Source organism: Eschrichtius robustus, chromosome 14 (assembly GCF_028021215.1).
Source record: "Eschrichtius robustus isolate mEscRob2 chromosome 14, mEscRob2.pri, whole genome shotgun sequence".
NCBI lineage: Eukaryota > Metazoa > Chordata > Mammalia > Artiodactyla > Eschrichtiidae > Eschrichtius > Eschrichtius robustus.
In genome coordinates, this window is record NC_090837.1 from 7,332,825 (window position 1) to 7,356,405 (window position 23,581).

The window sequence follows — 23,581 nt, forward strand, 5'->3', positions numbered from 1 at the left end:
AGTGAGGGGCTGGCCAGGCCTGGTGGAGCCTCGGGGTGTCCCTGGCCTGGCGCCCAGCGCTAGCCCCTCCCTCTGCCCCTCCCCTGGCTGGCGGCCCCTTCCCACATCCACCCTGCCGCTCTGCTCTTTTGAGGCCCTTTGGACGTTCGGGAGTCGCGTTCTCTTCCCTGTCCAGTGGACGGGACACTGGCAAAGCCCAGGTCTGGCTTTGTAGCGGGGTTGCAAGATGTTGGGAGAACCCGGTCAATAAAGTATACTACCTCTGACCCCTGACTTCTGACCTCTTCCTGGGCCGTCTGCCTCATCGCCTGGTTAGGTTTCTCCATCCACTAACTCTCCCCCGGCCCTGCCTGGTGTAGTTGTGGGGAGACTTTGGGTGGTCTGGGGCCTCCGGCCAGTGTCCAGGAGCCCCTTCACGTCCCCAGGACCCCAGCGCAGACATCCATGTCTGTCTGTCTTTCTCCATGGGGCTTGTGCGGGATAACAGAGACCTGTCTCCTCTAAATCCCTGGGGCTTCTGTACCTCCCGGGAAAGCCGAGACCCAACAAATGCCACCTGTTTTTTTCCATCAGGGACGGGGCGCCCCACGCCCACCAGCCCATGGCGCCGAGAAATATTACCCAGCAGAACAGCTCAATCAGAAGAGAGGCTTAGGACGGGACACAGGAAGACCTCCTGGTGGTGGTTCTTACTTGCTGGATTGTGTGGAAGTCTGGGGTCCCGGGAGGGGGGGGTTGGGCAGTGGCTTTTACCAACTGGTAGAGAAGTATTTCAATATTTTAACTACTGGTACAGTCACACTGCATATACCAGCTCCATGTCTGCCGTGTACCCGTTTTCCTGCCAATTAAACCAAGGCCTGAGACCCAGACTGTTGCCAGCTGGGTCCCCTGCTTGCCCTCAGGGGCTTGGGCCTGCCTGGAGCATCTTATTTATCCAGGACCCTCTGGCTCCCCGCCTGAAGAAGCCATCATGAGCCTGAGAACTGGGTCCCACAGCAAGAACCTGCTCGGGCCCAGGCTGGGGTTTCAGGTGGAATCGGAGAGACACCAGGCGCTTATCACCCATTCTCATTTAATCCTCACAACAACCAGTTCTCTCCCCATTTAAAAAATTTTATTTGTTTATTTACTTAGGCCGTGTCGTGTAGCATGCAGGATCTTTGTTCCCCGACCAGGGATCGAACCCGTACCCCCTGCAGTGGAAGCGCGGAGTCCTAACCACTGGATCACCAGGGAAGTCCTTCTCCCCATTTTAAAGTTGAGGAATCCAAAGCTCAGAGAGGTTAATTTACCCTATGCCACACTGCCAAGACCCCACAGCTAAACCCCCAAGAGTAGGGAATGAAAATGTTGTGGGGCATTGTTATCTGGACTCTTTCTGTGCTTACCATTCCATAATAAAAATACATATAAATTTTAAAATGCTGTGAAAAACCCAACAAGATACATAGGTGAGTTCAATTCAGGCAGGAGGAAAGTTGAGACAGCTGTAAGGGGCTTCCCCATTTATCGTCCCCTCTCTGGGCCTCAGTGTTCTCACCTGGAAAGGGGGATGATGTGTCGCAAGGATGGAAGGAGAGATTGAACCTCCTGCCTGGGGCGGGGGGAGGGGGGGCGCTTGGAGGAGGAGTATTGGTTTCCTGCGGCCGCTATAACAAATGACCACAAACTGGGTGCCTTAAAACAACAGAAACGTATTCTCTCCCAGTTCTGGCGGCCGGAAGTCTGACATCGAGGTGTCTGCAGGGCCGCGCTCCCTCCGAAGGCTCTAGGGGAGATTCCTTCCTGGCCTCTTCCACCTTCTGGTGGCTCCAGGTGTTCCTTGCTTGTGGCCGCATCCCTCCCATCTCTGCCTTCGTCTTCACATGGGCTTCTTCCCTGTGCGTCTTAAATCTCCCCCTGCCTTTCTCTTATAAGGACATTTGTCATTGCATTTTGAGTCCATGTGGAAAATCCAGAATGATCTCATCTTGAGATTCTGAATCATATCTGCAAAGACCCTTTTTCCAAGTAAGGTCACACTCACGGGTTCCAGGGATTTGACGTGGATCTCTCTTGCGGGGGACCCTGCAGCCATTCATCCGAGTGGCTTTGCATCCCTTGCACTGCCCCTACCCGGGGGCCACTGCCCTGGCCACCTCAGGGCTTCCTGTTTGTTTTGGAGGGTGGGGGGATTCGATGCTCGGAGGGCAAGGACAGCCAGGCTTGGGTCAGGCTGGTTGTGATGGGGATCGTGGAACTGGAAGTAGAGGCTCCGGGCTGGACCGGCCTGCTGCTGCCAGGTTCACTCGCCCCTTCGTCAGTCAGATTCTGGCCTCTGGCTGCTGAGAACCCTCCCCCGGCGTCCCGTGGCTGCAAGGCCTCTGCCTGCCTTTCAGCCTTAAATTTGACCCTCAGTTGCTCTGCTCCAGCCACACTGCCCTTCTTCCTTCTGGTCCTTGAGCAAGCCAAGCTCATTCTTGCCTCTGAAACTTTACACTGACTGTTCCTTCTGCCTGACACACTGTTCCTTCCCCTCGGTTCCCAGCTGGTTCCTTCTCATTCCTCTCTCAGCTCACATGTCCCCTCCTCCTCAACAAGTACTGAATGTGGGGTTTCCCCTAGTCACCCTGATCTGTTCATCACAGCACTTGTCACCCCCTGAAATTTTCTCTGCCTCTTTTGTTCTGTTCCAGGCACAGGTCTACATGCTTTGCATGAGCTACGTCACCTAATCCTCATAAAACCCCTGAAAGGTAGGTACAATGTCATGCCCACTTTACAGATGGAGAAACTGAGGCACAGAGCAGTTAAATGACTTGGCCAAGACCACCCAGCTAGTAAGGGGTAGAACCAGGATTCACACCCAAGAATTAGTGTGTGTGTTTGACCCCAACCCAACAGAACACCTGTGAGAGTGAAGATTTAAGGGCATGGGTTGGGGAGGGTATGTTGACATTGCAGCAAAGGCTGCAGGTCAAACATTAGACTTGAGTTCTCGAACATAAGTGCCTCTAGGGTGACCACCTAGAGGGGTGGGATAGGGAGGGTGGGAGGGAGGGAGACGCAAGAGGGAAGAGATATGGGAACATATGTATATGTATAACTGATTCACTTTGTTATAAAGCAGAAACTAACACACCATTGTAAAGCAATTATACTGCAATAAAGATGTTAAAAAAAAAAAAAGTGCCTCTAGGAACCAGGTAGATATCATAGGCAAGTGAAGCCAGCCAGGTGTAAGAAAAGTCAGACAATATCTTGGTTTCTCTTTTCCACTTTGTTTTTTTTTTTATAGATTTATTTATTTTATTTATTTATTTTTGGCTGTGTTGGGTCTTCGTTGCTGGGCGCGGGCTTTCTCTAGTTGCGACGAGCGGGGACTACTCTCCGTTGCAGTGCGTGGGCTTCTCATTGCAGTGGCTTCTCTTGTTGTGGAGCACGGGCTCTAGGCATGTGGGCTTCAGCAGTTGTGGCACGCGGGCTCAGTAGTGGTGGCTCGTGGGCTCTAGAGCGCAGGCTCAGTAGTTGTGGCGCACGGGCTTAGTTGCTCCACGGCATGTGGGATCTTCCCGGACCAGGGCTCGAACCCGTGTCCCCTGCATTGGCAGGCGGATTCTTAACCACTGCGCCACCAAGGAAGCCCTCTTTTCTACTTTTGACATGGTGCAGAGAAAATGTGTTCCGTTAGAAGTAGAATATGGTGCAAGCTTGAGGATAAATGGCAACCAAGGCTCGGTGTCAGTAGCTGGTGACAACAGGGGCTGGCGGGGACCGTGGCAAATGGGAGAGCTCACACCCGCTTCAAGGGGATGCCTGGGACTCGGCTCCGGCCCTTTGGGGCCATGCAGGAAGGTGGCTTTGAGTTAGCAGATCTTCAGATGTTTCCAGAGAAGTTGGAAATTTCCAATTTTAATGTGAGATTGACTGCTTTTTATAGATTGGCTCAATTATTTTTACAAAAGTAAGGGTAAATATAACACACCTCTAGTCTTCAGCCTGTGAATCATCCATTTGCAGCCTCTGTGTCGGACATTCCTGTTCTCCAAAGTCCTTGGAGCTTCCCCAGCAAAGCGGTTCCACTTGCCATGGGGGACCCCCAGCCCAACCCCGTTCCAGCCCAGGTGCCTCCCTCACCCCTCCCACCTGCCCCTCTCTTCGCCTCATCCCTCCCCTCCCAGCTGGGAGCTCCAGAGTCTTCTCCCTCTCCCATGCCAAAGAGTCAGCTCCAGCTCCCTAAATTTCAAAGTGGGCCCTAGGCAGACAAAGTGGGCCCTAGGCAGACAAAAGAACCTTCTGGAGACCAAGCAAGACCCTTTTTAGAAGGCATATATGATTTTTGAAAATACATGTTTCATTTTGGAATCATTTTAGATTTACAGAAAAGTTGCAATGATGGTAGAGGGCGTTGCTGTATACCCTCACCCAGCTTGTCTTATGTTAACATCTCACGTGTTCGTGATACATTTGTCACGACTAAGAAACCTACACTGGCACATCACTGGCAATGAAATGCCAAGCTTTTTTTAGGATTTCACCAGTTTTCCCACTATGTCCTTTTTCTGTTCCAAGATCCAATTCAGGGTACCACATTGCATTTAAAGACAGGTTTTTAAAATTGTTTTTACTGTGATAAAATATACATAACATTTACCACTAACGACATTTAGTACATTCACAGTGTGGTACAACTGTCACCATTCTCTCGTTCCAGGACATTTTATCACCCCCTCCCAAAACCCTGTCCCCATTAACAGTCACCCTCCACTCCCCCCTCCCCCAGCCCCCGGCAACCACCAGTCTGCTTTCTGTCTCTATAAATTTGCCTGTTCTGGACATTTCATATAAATGGAATCATAGACTATGTGGCCTTTTGAGTCTGGCTTCTTTCACTTAGCATCATGTTTTCAAGGTTCACCCACATTGTAGCCTGTGTTAGTGCTTCATTCCTTTTTATGTCTGGGTACTATTCCATTGTATGGATGGACCCCATTCTGTTAATTCATTCATCCATTGATGGACACTTGGGTTGTTGCCACATTTTGGCTATTGTGGATAATGCTGCTATGAATATTCATGCTTTCGTGTGGACATGTTTTCGCTTCTCTGGGGTTTATACCTAGGAGCAGAATTGCTGGGTCATATGATCACTCTATATTTAACACTTTGAGGAACTATCACACCATCTTCCACAGCGACTGCACCGTTTTACGTTCCCACCAGCAAAGTATGAGGGTTCTTATTTCTCCACATCCTCACCAACACTTGTTGTTTTCTGCTTTTATTTATTTATTTTTGATTATAGCCATCCTAGTGGGTATAAAGCAGAGAGCCATCATTGTTGAAGCGGACTTTTTCTCTGTTACAATTAATTTAGCAAATATAGCTGCCTTCCTCTGTCCCAGGCGCTGTGCTAGGCAATCAGGGGGAAAGCATGGCAGTTGGGCCCTTGGGAAAAGCACATTCTGGGGGGGAAAACAGGCAAGGAAACAAGCAAGAATGAGACAGAACAGAGACGGCATGGGGGCCGTGGGGATCCGGAGCAGGCTTAATCCTGGCATGAGGATCTGGGGGCGGTGAGAGGCTTAGAGGCAGTGCTGGCTTCACGGCGGTGCGACCCAGACAGTCCCACGGGGGGTCCGGGCACAGTAGGGCACAGTAGGGTCCCGCGCTTGGTTTAAAGCTCTGTGGCCACCGTCTGGAAATTCTTAATTGTTGAACAAGGGGTCCTGCATTTTCACTTTGCTCCGGGCCCTGCAAATTATGGAGCTGGTCCTAGGTAGTTGTCGCACTGGAGGCGGGGTCTAGGGAAGCCTCTCTCCACAGCTGCATCTTCGGCATCTGGGGGAAGGGGCTGTTTGTTTGTTTTTTTTTTAAATATTTAAAAAACACGGAGAATTCTATAACCAGCACCCGCCACCCCAGCTCTTCACCCTGGGCATTTCTCACCACCAGAGCCACCTGCTGCAGGTCACCCCCTCCCCTCCCGCTGCCCCCTCCCTCTTCCAAGCTGGCCCCTGAAGCAGAATTGAGTGCATTAGGCAGCAGATGGGTTCTTCCAAGCGGCTGGTCTCCGCAGACTCTGACCCAGAGCCTGTGTGTGTTGGGAGAAGGCTGTTAATCTGATTTGGGGTCACGGTCAGAGCCAACAGCTCCAAGGACAGAAACGCAGGAACTCGAGAGATTGCTCATTGGACGCAGAGCTGGAGAGGATGCTGAAGGCGGCCTCTTTGAGGCCGAGAATCCTCACGTGGATGCTGGAATGACGGCCCCTCCACGGCCTTTTCCCCTATCCCCTGCATGGTGGCTATCCCAGGGCTCTGACCCCACCTTCCCCTCAAGCTCCCAAGTTTGCTTTTCTCCCCATGTCTGGCTGAGACCTCGCCTACCTCAGGAAACATCCACAGCTGATGGGCTTGGAAATCATCTCTCCTCCTCCTCTTCATCAGGGCTGTCCTGGTACAGTTTTGCAGGTTGTGGCCTGCACAAGCTGTGAGGGTGAGCCCCCAGATGGAGCTCAAAACTTTACACCAGGCTGCATGCATTCAAAGGAGTACACGGGCCGGAGGGGAAACGTAAGCAGTAAATGGGACCAGCTGTAAGACTTTAGGGAGCAGTGGGGACTGTGGTGAAATGAAGACCTCGTTCCTCCTTTAAAGAGGGCACCTAATGCTCACCTCTGCCGCTGTCACCACAAGGAAATGTGTATGAAATGGGGCCAGGTCTTCCAATGTTTCAAAGGAAGTGGGCAAACCACATTTTGTGATCTGTCAACTTTAACTGTAGGTATCTAATTCAAACTTTAAAAAATACAAACAAGCCAAACAAGTCCTTGGGCCTCTAGATTGTGACCTCTGGTTTATACCCACAATTCAACTCTGAGTTATTCTCTCCCTTATTCTTCTCTTGGGTATGAGGCGTTGGTGTGGATGTGAAGAGACAGAAGCGCTCATTCACTGTGGTAAGAGTGCAAATTGCGGCAACTGCTTTGGAGAGCAATTTGCCACGTCTAGTAAAAAAGTTGAAAAGAGCAAACTCTACGTCCCACAGTTCTGCTCTTAGTATGCCTTGCAGGAGTGGCTTTCCTGTTTTAAAAAAATTGAAGTCAAATTCACATAACAAAAAATTCATCATTTAAACCATTTTAAAGCATAGAACTCAGTGGCTTTTAGTAAATTTGCAATGTTGTGAAACTATCATCACTATCTGGTTCCAGAACATTTTCATCACCCCGAAAGGAAATCCGTACCTATTAAGCAGTTACTCTGCATTCCAACCCCCAGCCCTTGGCAACTGCCTTCCATCTCTGTGGATTTGTCTATTCTGGACATTTCATATTAATGGAATCAGACAGTATGTGGCCTTTTGTGTCTGGCCTCTTTCATTTAGCAGCATGTTTTCAAGCTTCATCTATGTTGGAACATGTGTCAGTACTTTATTCTTTATTATGGTGGAATAATATTCTATTTTATGGCTAGATCCCATTTTGTTTTTCCATTCATCTGTTGATGGACATTTGGGTTGTTTCCATCTTTCGGCTGTTGTGAATAGAGCTTCTGTGAACATCTGTGTACATGTTTTTGTGTGGCTATACATTGCATTTCTCTTGGGTAGAATCGCTGGGAGAGGAATGTTTTTTGAACTTTGCTTTCACTGCAATCCTTAGTAAGAAAAGCCCTTTTACCTCCCTACCAAGTACACGTGCACACAAAACACAAGCTTCACCGAGGAATAGTATTCATTACAAATTATTCTATCCTATATTATTTAAGAAAAATTTGATTTCATGACCTAGTCATGCCTCAGGCAATTTGAAAAACACTGTTCTGGAGCAATTAGCCCAAGGACGTTTGTAGCCACCTGGTTCGCATTTGCAAACACTAGAAACAACTGATACGTCTTTAATTTGGTTGTAAAAATTATGGTACAGGACATATGGTGGAATATTATGTGGGAGGAAAAGGCATAAATTGAATCCATACATGTTAACTTGGAAAGATCTCAAAAACATAAAAACAAGCAAAAAAAAAAAAAGCACGCTGCAGAAAGATATCAATAGATATTATGATTGTTTGTGCTAATTAATACACACAAAACAATATGAAATCTATTTCTTGGATCTATAAATATGTGTGCAAAGTTTATTAGTAGACTGGGAGGCTACAGGCTCCATTCATGCTGGAGTTTGTCTCTGGTGATTGGAGACAGAGGGACACAAACATGCGATGCTTTACTCTTTTGTTAAGCATAAAAGCAGATTCAAAGCACATGGAAGAAAAGGTTAACGATGGTCGGTTCTGAGCGGTGGGCACACGTGTGTTTGTTTTATGATTGCGTGTACGTTTTTCCCGGGGGTGGGGGGATGGAACACTCAGAACAAACTAACCCGACCCTCCGGTGACAAGCGCCAAAGGGGCCCCGGAAGACTTCCTGGGACAAGATGGAAAGCAGCTGTTCTGACTTCTATTTACTGAAAACAGAAGTTGAAAAGCCCGACAGGACAGCCAGCCGGTGCAGCCAGCCGGTGCAGCCAGCCGGTGCGTCCAGCCGAGAAGCTCTCCCAGACCTGAGCGTCTACTGAGGGCAGCTCCATCCACTCTGTAATCCTCCTCCAGGGCCTGAAATTCTAGAAAATTCCACAGAGCAGGGACTCTGGAATGCAGCACCCAAACAGCCATTTCTGCTGAGGTTGTTATTTCTGGCGCCAGGTAGGAGAACTATTATAATTTCAAATAATAATACGGAGAAATTCCTTACCTTTTTTTTTTTTTTTTTTGGCAGGTGGCTCAGAAAGAGGTTGTTTACATTTACTTTTTTTAATTGTGGTACAATACACATAACATAAAATTGGTCATTTTAACTATTTAAAATTTTACTGCCCAAAGGCATTAAGTATACTCATAATTTTCCTGTAACTTTTTTTTTTTTTTTTTTGCCATGCTGTGCTGCATGCAGGATCTTAGTTCCCCAACCAGGGATTGAACCCACGCCCCCTGCCATGGAAGCGCTGAGTCCTAACCACTGGACTGCCAGGGAAGTCCCCCTTTAACTTTTTATTTTTTTAAGAGGATAAGAATAGGTTTATTTTATTTTTTTTAATATTTATTTATTTATTTGGTTGCACCGGGTCTTAGTTGTGGCAGGCAGGCTCCTTAGTTGCGGGATGCAAACTCTTAGTTGCAACATGTGGGATCTAGTTCCCTGACCAGGGATCGAACCCGGGACCCCTGCATTGGGAGTCTTAGCCACTGTGCCGCCAGGGAAGTCCCCCACTTTAACTTTTTTTTTTTATACATAATTTTATTTATTTATTTATTATTTTGGGGCTGTGTTGGGTCTTCGTTTCTGTGTGAGGGCTTTCTCTAGTTGCGGCGAGCGGGGACCACTCTTCATCGCGGTGCACGGGCCTCTCACTATCGCGGCCTCTCTTGTTGCGGAGCACAAGCTCCAGACGCGCAGGCTCAGTAGTTGTGGCTCACAGGCCCAGTTGCAGACACGCAGGCTCAGTAGTTGTGGCTCACGGGCCCAGTTGCTCCGCGGCATGTGGGATCTTCCCAGACCAGGGCTCGAACCCGTGTCCCCTGCATTGGCAGGCAGATTCTCAGCCACTGCGCCACCAGGGAAGCCCCCCCCCCGCCTTTAACTTTTTAAAAGCCCATTTATTATCTCCTTTCATCTGAATGCCCAGCTGCAGATATCAGCACTGAGACGGATGATAGTGATGGTGACTGTTCTGGTATAAAGCATTTTCAACACAACAAGCGCTTTCTAAGCACTTTGTATAATATTAACTCTTTTAATCCTCACAACAAGCCTATGAGGCAGCTACTACTATTAACCCTATTTTTCAAAAAAAGAAAAGTGAGATTAAATAACCTGCAGAAATTTACAAAGCTGGGATTTGAACCCTGGCGGCCTGAACCCCCAGCTGGAGCCCTTACCCATTTCACCAGGCTGACTATAAGATTATAGATATGACCAATTTCCCACCCATATTCTTTTCCACCTTTGTCTTTTTTTTCCCTTTGCAATTAGTCACTGAGGGTAACTTGTTCCAGCCCAAGGAGTTGCGGCTTGCTGAAGACATGTCTGTGTTGAGTCACCAACAAGGAGGGATGGAGAAACAGAACATCAGCAGTGACTTCCTTCCACTGCTTTTAGTTTTTCCCTTGGGGCAGGAGGAAGTAGTCCACTAAAAGAGCTAAGTCACCCTGGGAGGTCCCAACAGACTTAAAATGACAGTGGCATGCCTCACCTTGCTGCAGCTCCTCACCTTTGACAACCTGAGATCAGTCATTCAGCAATGACTGATTATTATTATTATTATTTTTTGTTTTTAGAAAACATGCCTTTTAAATCTTTACACAGTGGCTGATTATACACAGATCAAAGGAACAGAGCCATGAGGTCTATCACCTCAACAGAGTGCCAAACCTCCATGGACCAGTATTCATTATGTAGCAGAGGATTTCCCTAACTTTACATTCACCTGACCTACATTCTCTGTCTCGTCCACCTTACAAGACTGTTGGTCAAATGCCTTGTTGAGCAACAACTGATTATTATTTATCGAGTGCCGGGCACTGTGTGGGGCTGCGGGTCACCACAGAAAATAAGAGGTATGGGATCGCCTACATTCTAATGGATCATGAACCCCAAATGGTGAAAAGACGAGTGATTTGGGAGAGGGGCGTTATTTGAGCTGGGGTGATCTGAGGAGGTCACGTCTGAGCTGAGGGCTGAGTGAGGAGGAAGGGCCAGCCCCGGATGTCTGGGGCAAAGAATGAGTCTGGTGGTTCCTCAAAAAGTTGACCATGCAGTTACCATGTGACCCAGCAATCCCACTCCTAGGTACAGACCCCAAAGAAATGAAAATGGATGGGTGTCCACACAGAAACTTGTCCATGAATGTTTATAACAGCTCTACTTACAATCACCAAAATGTGGAAACAACCGAAGTGTCCATCTACTAACAGAAGAATGAACCAACTGTGGTGTATGCAGACAGTGGACTATTATTCAGCCGTGAAAAGGAATGAAGCACTGACACAGGCCACAATGTGGATGAACGTTGAAAACATTACACTAATGAAAGAAGACAGTCACAGAAGTATGAAAGTATGATTACTTTTATATGATATACTCAGAATAAGCAAATCGCTAGACAGAAAGCAGGTTAGAGGTTACCAGGGCACAGGAGCGGGAAGAATGGGCAGTGACTGCTTCATTGGGTGAGAGGTGATTTGATGGGATGATGAGAAAGTTTTGAAACTCCCGAGACCGGAGGATAATTACATTGTGAATACAGTAACACCAATGAATTTGCACGCTTTATAATGGTTAATTGTGGGGAATTCTGTGGCAGTCCAGTGGTTAGGACTCCTCGCTTCCACTGCAGAGGGCACGAGTTCAATCCCTGGTTGGGGACCTAAGATCCTGCATGCCTTGGTGTGGACCCGCCCCCCGCCCCCCCAAAAAAGGTTAATTGCATGTTATGTGAATTTCACCTCTTTAAAAGACAAAAAAAATAGTGGGTGGAAAAGACTGACCCAGGCAACGGAGTAGCAGGTATCAAGACCAGGAAGCAGGCAGAAGCTTGGACGTTGGCCAAGCAGGAAATGGGCAGTGGGACAGAACGTGGAGAAGGTGAAGGAGGAGGAGGACAGGGACGGATTGTGTGGCTTCTCAGGAGGCGTGTGACTGACTCTGCAAAGGGCGGAGAGCACGGGAGGGTTTTGATGGGGGCGTGACATGATTGACCCTCTGGCTCCGTGTGGACAGGGCCAAGGGAGGCGGCAGGTGACCCCTACCTTCCCGAGGCAGCCAGGCCTGGGCTCACCCAACTCTGTAGCCTTGGACAGGGGGTGCAGCAATTGTTTCATCACTGGGCCTTCCTGTAAGCCTTGTTCAGCATGTCCTGCTGGTATTCATAACTGAAGGGGTTGTGGGCCTTCAAGAAACACTTCAAGGAGTTTTCTGCTCTGCCGGGTCAGCAAGGGCCCCGGGGCAGCAACACAAGCCCCAGAGAGACAGCAGTAGAGGCCCTTCACCTTTCCTGGCCCCGGATCCATCAATCCAGCACACGCCCAGAGGCAATTAGAGACTCCACGACTTCAAGGACAGACTCAGGGCAGTTACATGAGCCCTGAGGCCTGGTCAGCTGCCAGGTGTGAGATCCCTCACCTCTGACCCTCAATTATCTGGCTTTTCTGGATATTAGCCTAGGGAAAGAGTAGGCTATTTCCAAATGGGACCCTGGCTGGAAGTCTGGACTGATGTGGACTGGCTCTAGTCAAGATCAGGCTTCTCCAGAACCAGAATACGGCTGCTTCGGGGGAATCCTTTGTGCACCCCCCTCCTACTGCCTCCACGCAGTCTTCCAGGATTTCTCACTACTACTCATCCTCATTTATTTGACTTGTCAAGCTTCCCTGGCAGGTTGCTTGCTCTTCGAACATACTAGAAACTTCTTAAAGGCAGGACCTGTGCCTTCTCATACCTGGGTCCCCACATAGTAGGTGTGCTCCTTGCTCACAGTAGGTGCTCTAACCCTAACCACCAGAGGAATTCGTACATCTCCCTGCCTACTCGATACTTCCTTTCTGATGTCCCAGAGCCACCTCAGACTCATCATGGTGGAAATGCAGCCTCTGGAGATTTTCCTCCCAAACCTGTTTTTTTTTTTTTTCACATATACTCCACCTTAGTTAACAACACCGTCTGCCAGTCACTCGAGTCCAAATATCTTCATGTCATAACTGACTCCTCCCTTTCTTTATCCCTACCTGTCAGGCTCTCAGTTAGACCTGCCCAGTCAGATTCTATTTCTCCATCTGCTTTGCCCCACGGAGACACAAGCCACATCTTACCTGCAGGGCTGTGATAATAATCTCTCAGCTCCCAGGCTTCCCTGGTGGCGCAGTGGTTAAGAATCCGCCTGCCAATGCAGGGGACACGGGTTTGAGTCCTGCTCCGGGAAGATCCCACATGCCGCGGAGCAAAGAAGCCCGTGCACCACAACTACTGAGCCTGCGCTCTAGAGCCAAACCACAACTACTGAAGCCCGCGTGCCTAGAGCCTGTGCTCCGCAACAAGAGAAGCCATCGCAATGAGAAGCCCGTGCACCGCAACAAAGAGTAGCCCCCGCTTGTCACAACTAGAGAAAGCCTGTGCACAGCAACGAAGACCCAACGCAGCCAAAAATAAAATAAAATTAATTTTTTTAAAGAAACATAAAAAATAAAGTCTCAGCTCCCATCTTGCCCCACCCTTATGATCCATTCTCCATACAACAGCCAGTAAGATCTTCCTTTTTTTTTTTAACTAGACTTTATTTTTCACAACAGTTTTTTGTTTGTTTTTTTTTTGGCGCATCACACGGCTTGCAGGATCTAGTTCCCTGACCAGGGATTGAACCCAGGCCCACAGCAGTGAAAGCGCAGAGTCCTAACCACTGGACCGCCAGGGAATTCCCAGAACAGTTTTAGATTTACAGAAAAATTGGGACCATAGTACAGAAATTGGGAATGTAGTACAGATAGCCAGTTTCCCCTATTACTAACATCTGACATTAGTATGGCATGTTACAGTGAATGAACTAATATTGATACAGCATTAACTCAAGTTTATGCTTTATTTAGATTTCCTCCATTTTCCCCTAATATCCTCTTTCTGCTCCAGGACTCCCTCCAGGAGACCACGTTACACGGAGCCGTCATATCTCTTTAGGCTCCTCTTGGCTGTGACAGTTTCTGACTTTCCTTGTTTTTCATGATCTTGACAGTTTTGAGGAGAACTGGGCAGGTATTTTGTAGAATGTTCCTTGGGATTTGTCTGATGTTTTTCTCACTATCAGACTGTGGTTGGGGGGAACCACAGAGACCAAGTGCCACTGTCGTCACCTCATGTCAAAGGTACGTACTATCAACGTGACATCACCGCGATGTTGACCTTGGTCACCTGCTGAGGGGGTCATGTTCATCAGGCGTCTCCACTGTGAAGTTACTCTTTACCCCCCCTTCCACACTGTTCTCTCTGGAAGGAAGCCTCTATGCACAGCCCACTCCTAAGGAGTCATGGAGGTCAGTGGTTAAGACTCGGTGCTTCCACTGCAGGGGGCACGGGTTCGATCCCTGGTCGGGGAACTAAGATCCCACAAGCCGCGCGGTGCGGCCAAAGAAAAAAAAAGACCCTCTAAATCAGATCCTCACTCCTCTGGTTCAAACCCTGCAATGACCTCTCCTGCCCTTGGAATAAAGCTGGCCACCCTGGTCTGGGTGGCCTGGCCCTTCCCCCCTCCCCCAGCTCACCACGCCAGCCACACTGGCCTCTGGCTTTCCCTCGAGCATGCCAATTTTGTCTCCACCTCTGGGCCCATGTAAGGCTCTTACCTCTGCCTGCACCCCTTCCCCTCACCCGTCCTCTCCTGGCCACCCCCTTCTCATTCAGGACTGTCTCAGCTCAAATTCACCTCCCCTGGGGGAAACCCTGAATCCACAAAAGTTCACCAAAGCCTTTTTCATCCCAAGGGCGTTTGGCATCCCGCGCACACAGCTTGCAGTGCAGTGGCCTTGCAGACAGCAGCTAAGAGCGAAGCGTGATGAGCTGGAGCTGGCCGTTTAGACTTGTGAGGGTCGGGGGCTCACTGTGTCTTCCAAGTGCCACGCTCATGACTTCATGCTGGCAACTTGAAACCAACCACAGTGAGAGTATTTATACCACAGAGAGCAGCAGGTGCTACAAATCAGGTGCTTTTTTCCTCCCTGATAGCTGACTGCTCACCATTGACCTGGACAGCACTGGGGGACATGACCGACCCCAACCCCAGGGAATGGTCTGTCTTGATGATGAGCAAGCCGGAAAAAGAAAAAGGAACAGAGAGAGAAAATAATTCCTAAGAAGTCGCTGCTACAGGCCCACCTGCCCATGGATACACATCAGTGCCCAGGGAGCTTGATCTGCGGTGGCTCCAGCTGCTGGTGCCTTAGGAGCCCAGCAGAAGCAGCGCAAATCTTCTTCAGAGGACAGCTCATTCATTCTAGGCCGCAGAGAATCCCCACAAATAATTTTCCGAGGGCAATGACCAACACGCAATTGAAGAAAACCTAGCTCACAAGGGAACAGAGCACCGTGAGCAAGAACCAGCAGAAACAGACCCACAAAGACCTCAGAGAGTGAAATTATCCAGATTCTAAAACACGCTTATTTATTCTGGTTAAAGAAATCATCAGCAAGCTTGACAACGTTTACAAGGAATAGAAAGCTCTAAAAAGCAACATAGCAGATTTGATGAAGAACTAAACAGAACTGATTAAAAAAAATATAATAATAATAAACTCAATTGTATTGGACAGAAGATTGGACACAGCAGAAAGATTAGTGAGATATCAGAAGAAATGATCCAGAACTGCAACAGAGAGAGACAAAAATATAGAAAATACCGAAGAGAGAAAAATGAGAATGTGAGGATTCTGGGAGTTTTGTTATACATTTGTTTGGAGTTTCAGACAGAGAGGCAAGGGAGAATGGGGTAGGAAACCATTTTAGGAGAGAATGGCTGGAAATTATCCAGAACTGATAAAAAGATGTCAACAGACTTGAAGAGGCCAAATATTTGTTGGAAGAGTGAAAAAGTGAATGAAAGATTCCTTGATAAGTGTGCCCTGCCCTCTCCCTCCCCTCACCTATGAGCTGCATGGCTGGGAGGGGAAGGGAGGGAGGGATGAGGAGCTCCCCCTGCACCTCCCAGGCCCCCCCACGCTCCTCTCGCAGGCTCGCACGCATGCAGCGGGAGTCGGGCCACGTCACTGAAAGCCCGTCAGCCTGCTGCCAGCTCCTGGTGCCGGATGTCCTTCACCCACTGTTCAGCCTTTGTCGTCTTGCCTCTCCTCCCTGGTTATCTGTGTGGTTTAAAATAGACAGGCAGGGGGAGGAATGCTGCCCAGCTACCGAGCCGTGACAGGCCCAGCTTGCAACCCCAGAGATTCTTCAAAACTGTCCCCTCAGGGGAGAGGAATAGCTCAAGCTGCTTAGCCGTCTTTCTCTCCTGGAACAAAGACAAATATCTCAAGCCCAGGAAAACCATCCAAGTGCCCCTCCCGCTGAGGGGGAAAGAGGAAAGAGGGTTAGAAAGGGATTGTGTAGTTTTTATTCCCTCAGTCAAGCCCCTGCCAGGCATCAGGGGAACCGCGGGCCACCCAGACCAGACTGCCGGGGGCGCTGACTTGTCAAGGAGGCAACATCTGCCCCATGCAGGCTTTTCTATAGAGATGATGCCCTATTTTGCAGTGAAGCAGCTGAGACAGGAATTAGCCCCATTTTCCAGATGGGAAAAGTGAGGTCTAAGAAGCGAAGTCATTTGTTCCTCCTTGCAATTGCCAGAACCCAGGTGCCCCGGTTACCCAGACCGGGCGGTGTACATCATCACCCAAGTCCCTGTTGTGGACATTGCGCCGGCAGACTCTGGAGGGGACGGTCATCTGGTTTTTCTGATCCTAGTTTACAGTTCATTGGCAGGGACAGATCAAACCCAGGTGGAAAAGGTTGTAGACGGCTTGCAAAAGAGAATGCAAACAGGTGCAGGTTGATTGAGAGCAAACTGAAGGCGTGGAACGCCAGATGAAGTGTTGATAATGTGCTACGACGTGAAGGAAGCTTGAAAGAAATCATGCAAAGTGAAACAAAGTCAGACACAAGAGCACCAATACCGTGTGCATGCCTCTTCTATGAAGTATCCAGAAGAGGCAAATTCACAGAGATAGAAAGTAGAAGAGAGGTCGCTGGGGCGGAGGGATGGGGAAACGGGGAGTTGTTTAAAGGGGGACAGAGTTTCAGTTTGTGATGATGAAAATTGTCTGGAGTTGCATGGAGGTGATGGTTGCACAACAAAGTGAATGTACTTAATGCCACTGAACTGCAGATTTAAAAGTGGTTAAAATGGTAAATTTTATGTATATTTTACTACGATACGCAAATAGTTTGAAATGGTGGCAGCTGAACTAGTTCTATATATATTAATAGAGCTGGGTCTTAAAACAGAGAAACAAGTATGTTGAATAATATGATGCCACTTGGGTTTTTTTAATTAAAAAAATCCACCAACAACAATACTAAATAAATTCGCTATGTGAATATACGTACATACGTTAAAGAATAAAAATGGTCTCGAAAAAGACACCCCAAGTAGAATTAATAGTGGTCTTTCCTGGGAGACAGGATGGACCAGAGAGTTAGGTGGTCAAAGGAGCCTTTAGGTTCTGATTTATTTATGTTTAAAGGAGGATGGTGTGGCGTGCTGAATAATAATCCCCCAAGTAAACCCACATCCTAATGCTCAGCACTTGTCATGTTGCCTTATGAGGCCAAAGAGGCTTGGCAGGTGTGTTCGGTTCAGGCCCTTGAGATGGGGAGCCTCCTGGGTCATCCAGGTGAGGTCAATGTCATCACAGGGTCCTTATGAGAGGGAGGCAGGAGGGTCAGAGTCAGGGAGCAAGTGTGACAGCAGGATCAGAACTCCGAGTGATCCGCTTTGAAAAGGAAGGTGACCCCCAGCCAAGGAAAGCGGGCGGCTTCTAGAAGCTGCAAGAAAGGCAAGGAGGCAGGTTCTCCCCTCCCAGCCTGCAGAAGGGGGCGGTTCTGCCAACACCTTCACCTTAGGACTTCCTGACTTCAGACTCCTGACGTCCAGAACGGTAAGAGAATGAATTTGTGTTAAAGTTGGTGGTGGTTCGTTAAAGTGGCCAAAGGAAACAAATACAGAAGGACTCACACATGACTCGTGCAGTTCAACATTCCGAAAATTATATACATAAAAGGAGAGAGACTTGGGAGGAGAGGGCAGACTTGGGGTGCATCAGCTAAGGCAGCCCCTATTGAAAGAAGAGAGGGAACCTAGGTGGGCTTCTGGAAATACCAAAGCTAGGAACCTGAGGTCGGGAGGTGGGAGGCATCTGAAGTGTGGGAGGATGTAAGGCGATTAACTTGCACAGAGCCGCCTCGGGAGCTGTGTGGGGTAAGGAATAAGCTCTCATCTTCACACATTTTCTGCCAAAGAGGAGACATGCAAAACTTCACAGGATTAGAATGTTCCGGATTTAGTGCCTGAGTTAACACCTTCTGCCGGAGCAGAATCTTTAAAAAAAAAAATGCATGGAATTAAAAGAAAAAAAGAGCCACTCAAACCATTTTCAGTGCTGATAGAGGAAATGGAAATGGAGGCAGTGTCTGCTGAGGGAGCTTCAAGTGCTTCTGGAAGGATCCGCGGATCAGATAATGTTATTAAACAGTCACGTTGATTTATCTTCTTTAGCAATGTGATTTCAAAATGACAGATTCCATGTAAGTCGAATATGAGCCCCCTTTTTAAAAAAAGGGAGGGGGCAGTGGGTGAGAGGGGGGCCATGAACATAGTTGCTTGAATATGCCTTGAAAAAATTCCAGGAAGGAAACACAAGGCTGTTAACAATGGTTTTTTGTTCTGCCTCCTTGTCAACTGTTTAAATTTGATTTTTATACCATTTTATGACTTCAAAAATTAAAAAGGGGAGCATAACACCTTAGGTGTGGGCTGTGCCTAGTGACTTTCTTCCAAAGAGGACAGTGTGGAAAGGAGGCAAATAGAGTAACTCCACAGGGGAGACACTTGACAACCACTGGCTACACAGGTGATCAAGGTTAGCATCAACAGTGATAAATCATGTCTGGTCATCTATACTCGTGATGTGATGACAGTGGCCTTCCTCCCCAAAACCTAGAACCCCAGTCTAATCATAAGAAAAACACTAGACAAATTCTAACAGAAGGCAACCTAAAATATCTGTACTCCTCAAATCCATCAAGGTCATCAAAACCAAAGAAAGTCTTAGAAATTGCCACAGTCAAGAGGGGCCTAAGGAGATATGATGATTAAATCTAGCATGGTGTCCTGGATGGGATCCTGGGACAGAAAAAGGACATTAGATAAAAACAAAGGACATCTAAATAATGACTTTAGTTATAAACAAGGTATCAATATTGGTTCATTAATTGTGGCAAATGTACCATACTAATGTAAGTTGTTAATAACAGGGAAAACTGGATGAGGGAAAATATGGGAACTTTTTGAACTATCGTCTCATTTTTTCTGTAAATCTAAAACTGTTCTTTAAAAATCTACTAAAAAATTAAAAAGTGGTTCCATTTCAATTTAGAGGAAATTCTCCTCCATATATACTCACAGAAGTATGCAAAGATGTGTATATGAGAGAGTTCATTGCATCATACTGTGTGGACAACTAGAAACCTAGAGGCCCACAACAGACCCTCTGGAATACTATATAGCCATTAAAAAGAATGTGGTGTAGCTAAAAGTACTAAACTTCCAGTTGCAGAGTACGTAGTAAGCTCCCGTTTGTGCTCAATGAAATGTTACATGTGTGTGTGTTTATCTAGATTTAGAGAAATCCTAGAAAGCAAAACACAAAACTGCTCATTGTGGTTACCTCTGGGATATGAGATTGACGGGATTTCTTTTTTTTTTTTTTTTTTTAATTTATTATTTTTGTCTGTATTGGGTCTTCATTGCCGCGTGCAGGCTTTCTCTAGTTGTGGCGAGCGGGTTCTCCTCTTCATTGCAGTGCGCCGGCTTCTCAATGTGGTGGCTTCTCTTGGCAGGTGTGTTCGGTTCAGGCCCTTGAGATGGGGAGCCTCCTGGGTCATCCAGGTGAGGCCAATGTCATCACAGGGTCCTTATGAGAGGGAGGCAGGAGGGTCAGAGTCAGGGAGCAAGTGTGACAGCAGGATCAGAACTCCGAGTGATCCGCTTTGAAAAGGAAGGTGACCCCCAGCCAAGGAAAGCGGGCGGCTTCTAGAAGCTGCAAGAAAGGCAAGGAGGCGGATTCTCCCCTCCCAGCCTGCAGAAGGGGGCAGTTCTGCCAACACCTTCACCTTAGGACTTCCTGACTTCAGACTCCTGACGTCCAGAACGGTAAGTGAATGAATTTGTGTTAAAGTTGGTGGTGGTTCCTTAAAGTGGCCAAAGGAAACGAATACAGAAGGACTCACACGTGACTCGTGCAGTTCAACATTCTGAAAATTATATACGTAAAAGGAGAGAGACTTGGGAGGAGAGGGCAGACCTGTGGAGCCAGGCTCTAGGCGCACGGGCTTCAGTAGATGCAGCGTGGGGGCTCAGTAGTTGTGGCTCACGGGCTCTAGAGCACAGGCTCAGTAGTTGTGGCACATGGGGTTAGTTGCTCCGCGGCATGTGGGATCTTCCTGAACCAGGGCTCGAACCCATGTCCCCTGCATTGGCAGGCGGATTCTTAACCACTGCACCACCGGGGAAGCCCCATGGGATTTCTTTTTAACATTATAGTTTACATCTTTACTATTTAGAAAGTTTTCACAGTAGACAAATAGTATTTTTAAGTATCTGAATGTTAATTTGTATATATTGTTATGAAGTATTTCGGATTTGCCAAAAGAGAGAATAATATAATAAACCCACCACCCAGTTAAGAAATGAAAGACGCAAATTACTTTTATAACTTAAAAAAAAAAAACCCAAACCCAAACCTGAAAAGGTTCTTTTGAAAATACCGCCTTGAGAAAGTTTCAGTTTCTTCCTAGAGAATTTGCAAGCACATTGCCTGGAAATCATGTCTCTCTAAGTTTACCTACATGTAAATCAACTTAAATGTCATAACCACTGCTCATATGTTAGGTTTTTCAAACCTTGTCAGGGCTGGAAGTGAAATTTAGAGCTGAATTAATTTCATGAACTTAATGTTTTTGAAGTTGTCAAGCTTATTGCAGTGTATACATGCACAGAACAGACTGTTCATTGCCTCTGTGGTTTAGCTGCAGTGTCAAGGAAATACAGGGCAAAATATTGACCACTTTCTGAAGGCCATTTTTTTTTAAAGGTTGCGTTTTTATTTATTTATTCATTTACTTATTTTTGGCTGCACTGGGTCTTTGTTGCTGCACGCGGGCTTTCTCTAGTTGTGGTGAGCGGGGGCTACTCTTCGTTGCGGTGCGCAGGCTTCTTATTGTGGAGGCTTCTCTTGTTGTGGAGTACAGTCTCTAGGCGCGTGGGCTTCAGTAGTTGTGGCTCGCGGGCTCAGTAGTTGTGGTGCACGGGCTAAGTTGCTGTGTGGCATGTGGGATCTTCCTGGACCAGGGCTCGAACCCGTGTCCCCTGGTGGATTCTTAACCACTGTGCCACCAGGGGAGTCCCTCTGAAGGCCATTTTGGTGAGGAAAACAAAGTTCTGGAATTTGAAAACATCTAGAGTCCTCTCCAGGGACAATCTGTGAAATTGTTCTTGAGGGAAGCAAAAGTTAAGTAATCTTACAGGCGATCCTCCCTGTGAAATAGGTTGATCAGAAGGGGAAGGTTGAACAGAAGAGTAAATAGCTTTGGGGCTTCCCCGGTGGCGCAGTGGTTAGGAGTCCGCCTGCCAATGCAGGGGATGCGGGTTTGATCCCTGGTCAGGGAGGATCCCACATGCTGCGGAGCAGCTGGGCCCGTGCACCACAACTGCTGAGCCTGCGCTCTAGAGCCCGTGCTCTGCAACAAGAGAAGCCACCGCAATGAGAGGCCCACGCACCGCAACAAGGAGTGGCCCCCGCTCGGCGCAACTAGAGAGAGCCCGCCTGTAGCAACGGAGACCCAACGCAGCCAAAAATAAAATAAATAAAATGGATGAATTTATTAAAAAAAAAGTAAATAGCTTTATTACTTGTTTTAATTTGAAATGATGGTGCAGAACAGTTTTTGGTGAGAGGTACAAAAAGCAAAGACAACTTTTAAAAAAAACTCTTAAATAGTGAGAAGAGTAATATTTCAGCAACGCTAAAGTAGAGAGGTTTAAAGGAAATCAGACTGTAAAAACTGGTTTATGAGCCAACACATTTTTACTTCTTGTGGGTTTGCTCAGCATAATAAGTCTGGGGTTTGAGGAATTTATTAGGTTTTTGGTGATTATTTTGGTCTTTGTACCAAAGTTCAATAAAACTTTGAGGTCGTCGGTAGCTGCTAAAATGAACCTACATCAGTTTTCTCCCTTTTATTTTATTTATGTTTTAAATAAATTTATTTTATTTTTGGCTGTGTTGGGTCTTCGTTGCTGTGTGCGGGCTTTTCTCTAGTTGTGGCAAGCGGGGGCTACTCTTCATTGTGGTGCACAGGCTTCTCATTGTGGTGGCTTCTCTTGTTGTGGAGCACAGGCTCTAGGCGCGAGGGCTTCAGTAGTTGTGGCACATGGGCTCAGTAGTTGTGGCTCACAGGCCCTAGAGCGCAGGCTCAGTAGTTCTGGCACACAGGCTTAGTTGCTCTGCGGCATGTGGGATCTTCCCGGACCAGGGCTTGAACCTGTGTCCCCTGCATTGGCAGGCGGATTCTTAACCACTGCGCCACCAGGGAAGCCCATCTCCCTTTTATTTTAGTTAAGGTGACAACTTGCTAGTAGTTTTTTGTTTAACACTCTCATCAACTAAAAGGACCTTGCTCCAAAGAAAATTCCTAGAGCCTGCCCATGCTTCAGCCTTTGTTAGACATGCAGGAAACAGTGGGGCCAGGCAGACCTGGGTGTGCATGTCAGCTTCTTAAAGAATAAAACGAGGAGGCTCACACTTCTCCATTCAGTAGGGTGTTGCTGTAGGTTTGGGATAAGCAGCCTTTCCAGAGTCAGGGAAGTCTCTTCCATTCCTGGTTTCCTATGAAATTTATTATACTGATGATTATTGTTATGTGTGTTGAACGTCATCTGTTTTATTAGTATTATCCTTGTAAAAAAAGGTATTAAACTTTATCAAATTAAAAAAAAAACCCAACTCTCATACAAGAAAAAATTTTAATCTGCTGTCCTGTCCACCAACAATTTAAAAAAAAGACTTTCTAGTCTTTGTTTATATACAAACATGACTTGTTCATGGTTATAATCACAGTATGTGATTATATGTTGTCCTTGTACCTTAATATTAACTCCTATTGGTTTTTCCATGTTGCTTCATAGTCTTTCTGCTTCTTATTTGAATGGCTGTTAAATATACCATTGGTCAGATTTACCACCCAGACTTATCTATTCTCTTAGTGTTGGTCATTTAAGTTATCATAGTAAATGGTCCCTTATTCATCCTTCTCTCTTATGACCACTCTATATGTGCTGCATTAGTTATCTCTTGCTGCAGAACAAATTACACCCAAACTTAGCAGCTTAACAACAAACATTTGTTTTTTTAAATTAATTAATTAATTTATTTATTTTGGGCTGAGTCGGGTCTTTGCTGCACGCAGGCTTTTCTCTAGTTGCGGCAAGCGGGGGCTACTCTTTGTTGCGCTGCGCAGGCTTCTCACTGCGGTGGCTTCTCTTGTTGTGGAGCACAGACTCTAGGTGCGTGGGCTCAGTAGTTGTGGCACGTGAGCTCAGTAGTTGTGGCTCGCAGGCTCTAGAGCGCAGGCTCAATAGTTGTGGCACACGGACTTAGTTGTTCCGCAGCATGTGGGATCTTCCCAGACCAGGGCTCGAACCCATGTCCCCTGCATTGGCAGGCGGATTCTTAACCACTGCACCACCAGGGAAGTCCCCACCAACAAACATTTGTTATCTCACAAATAG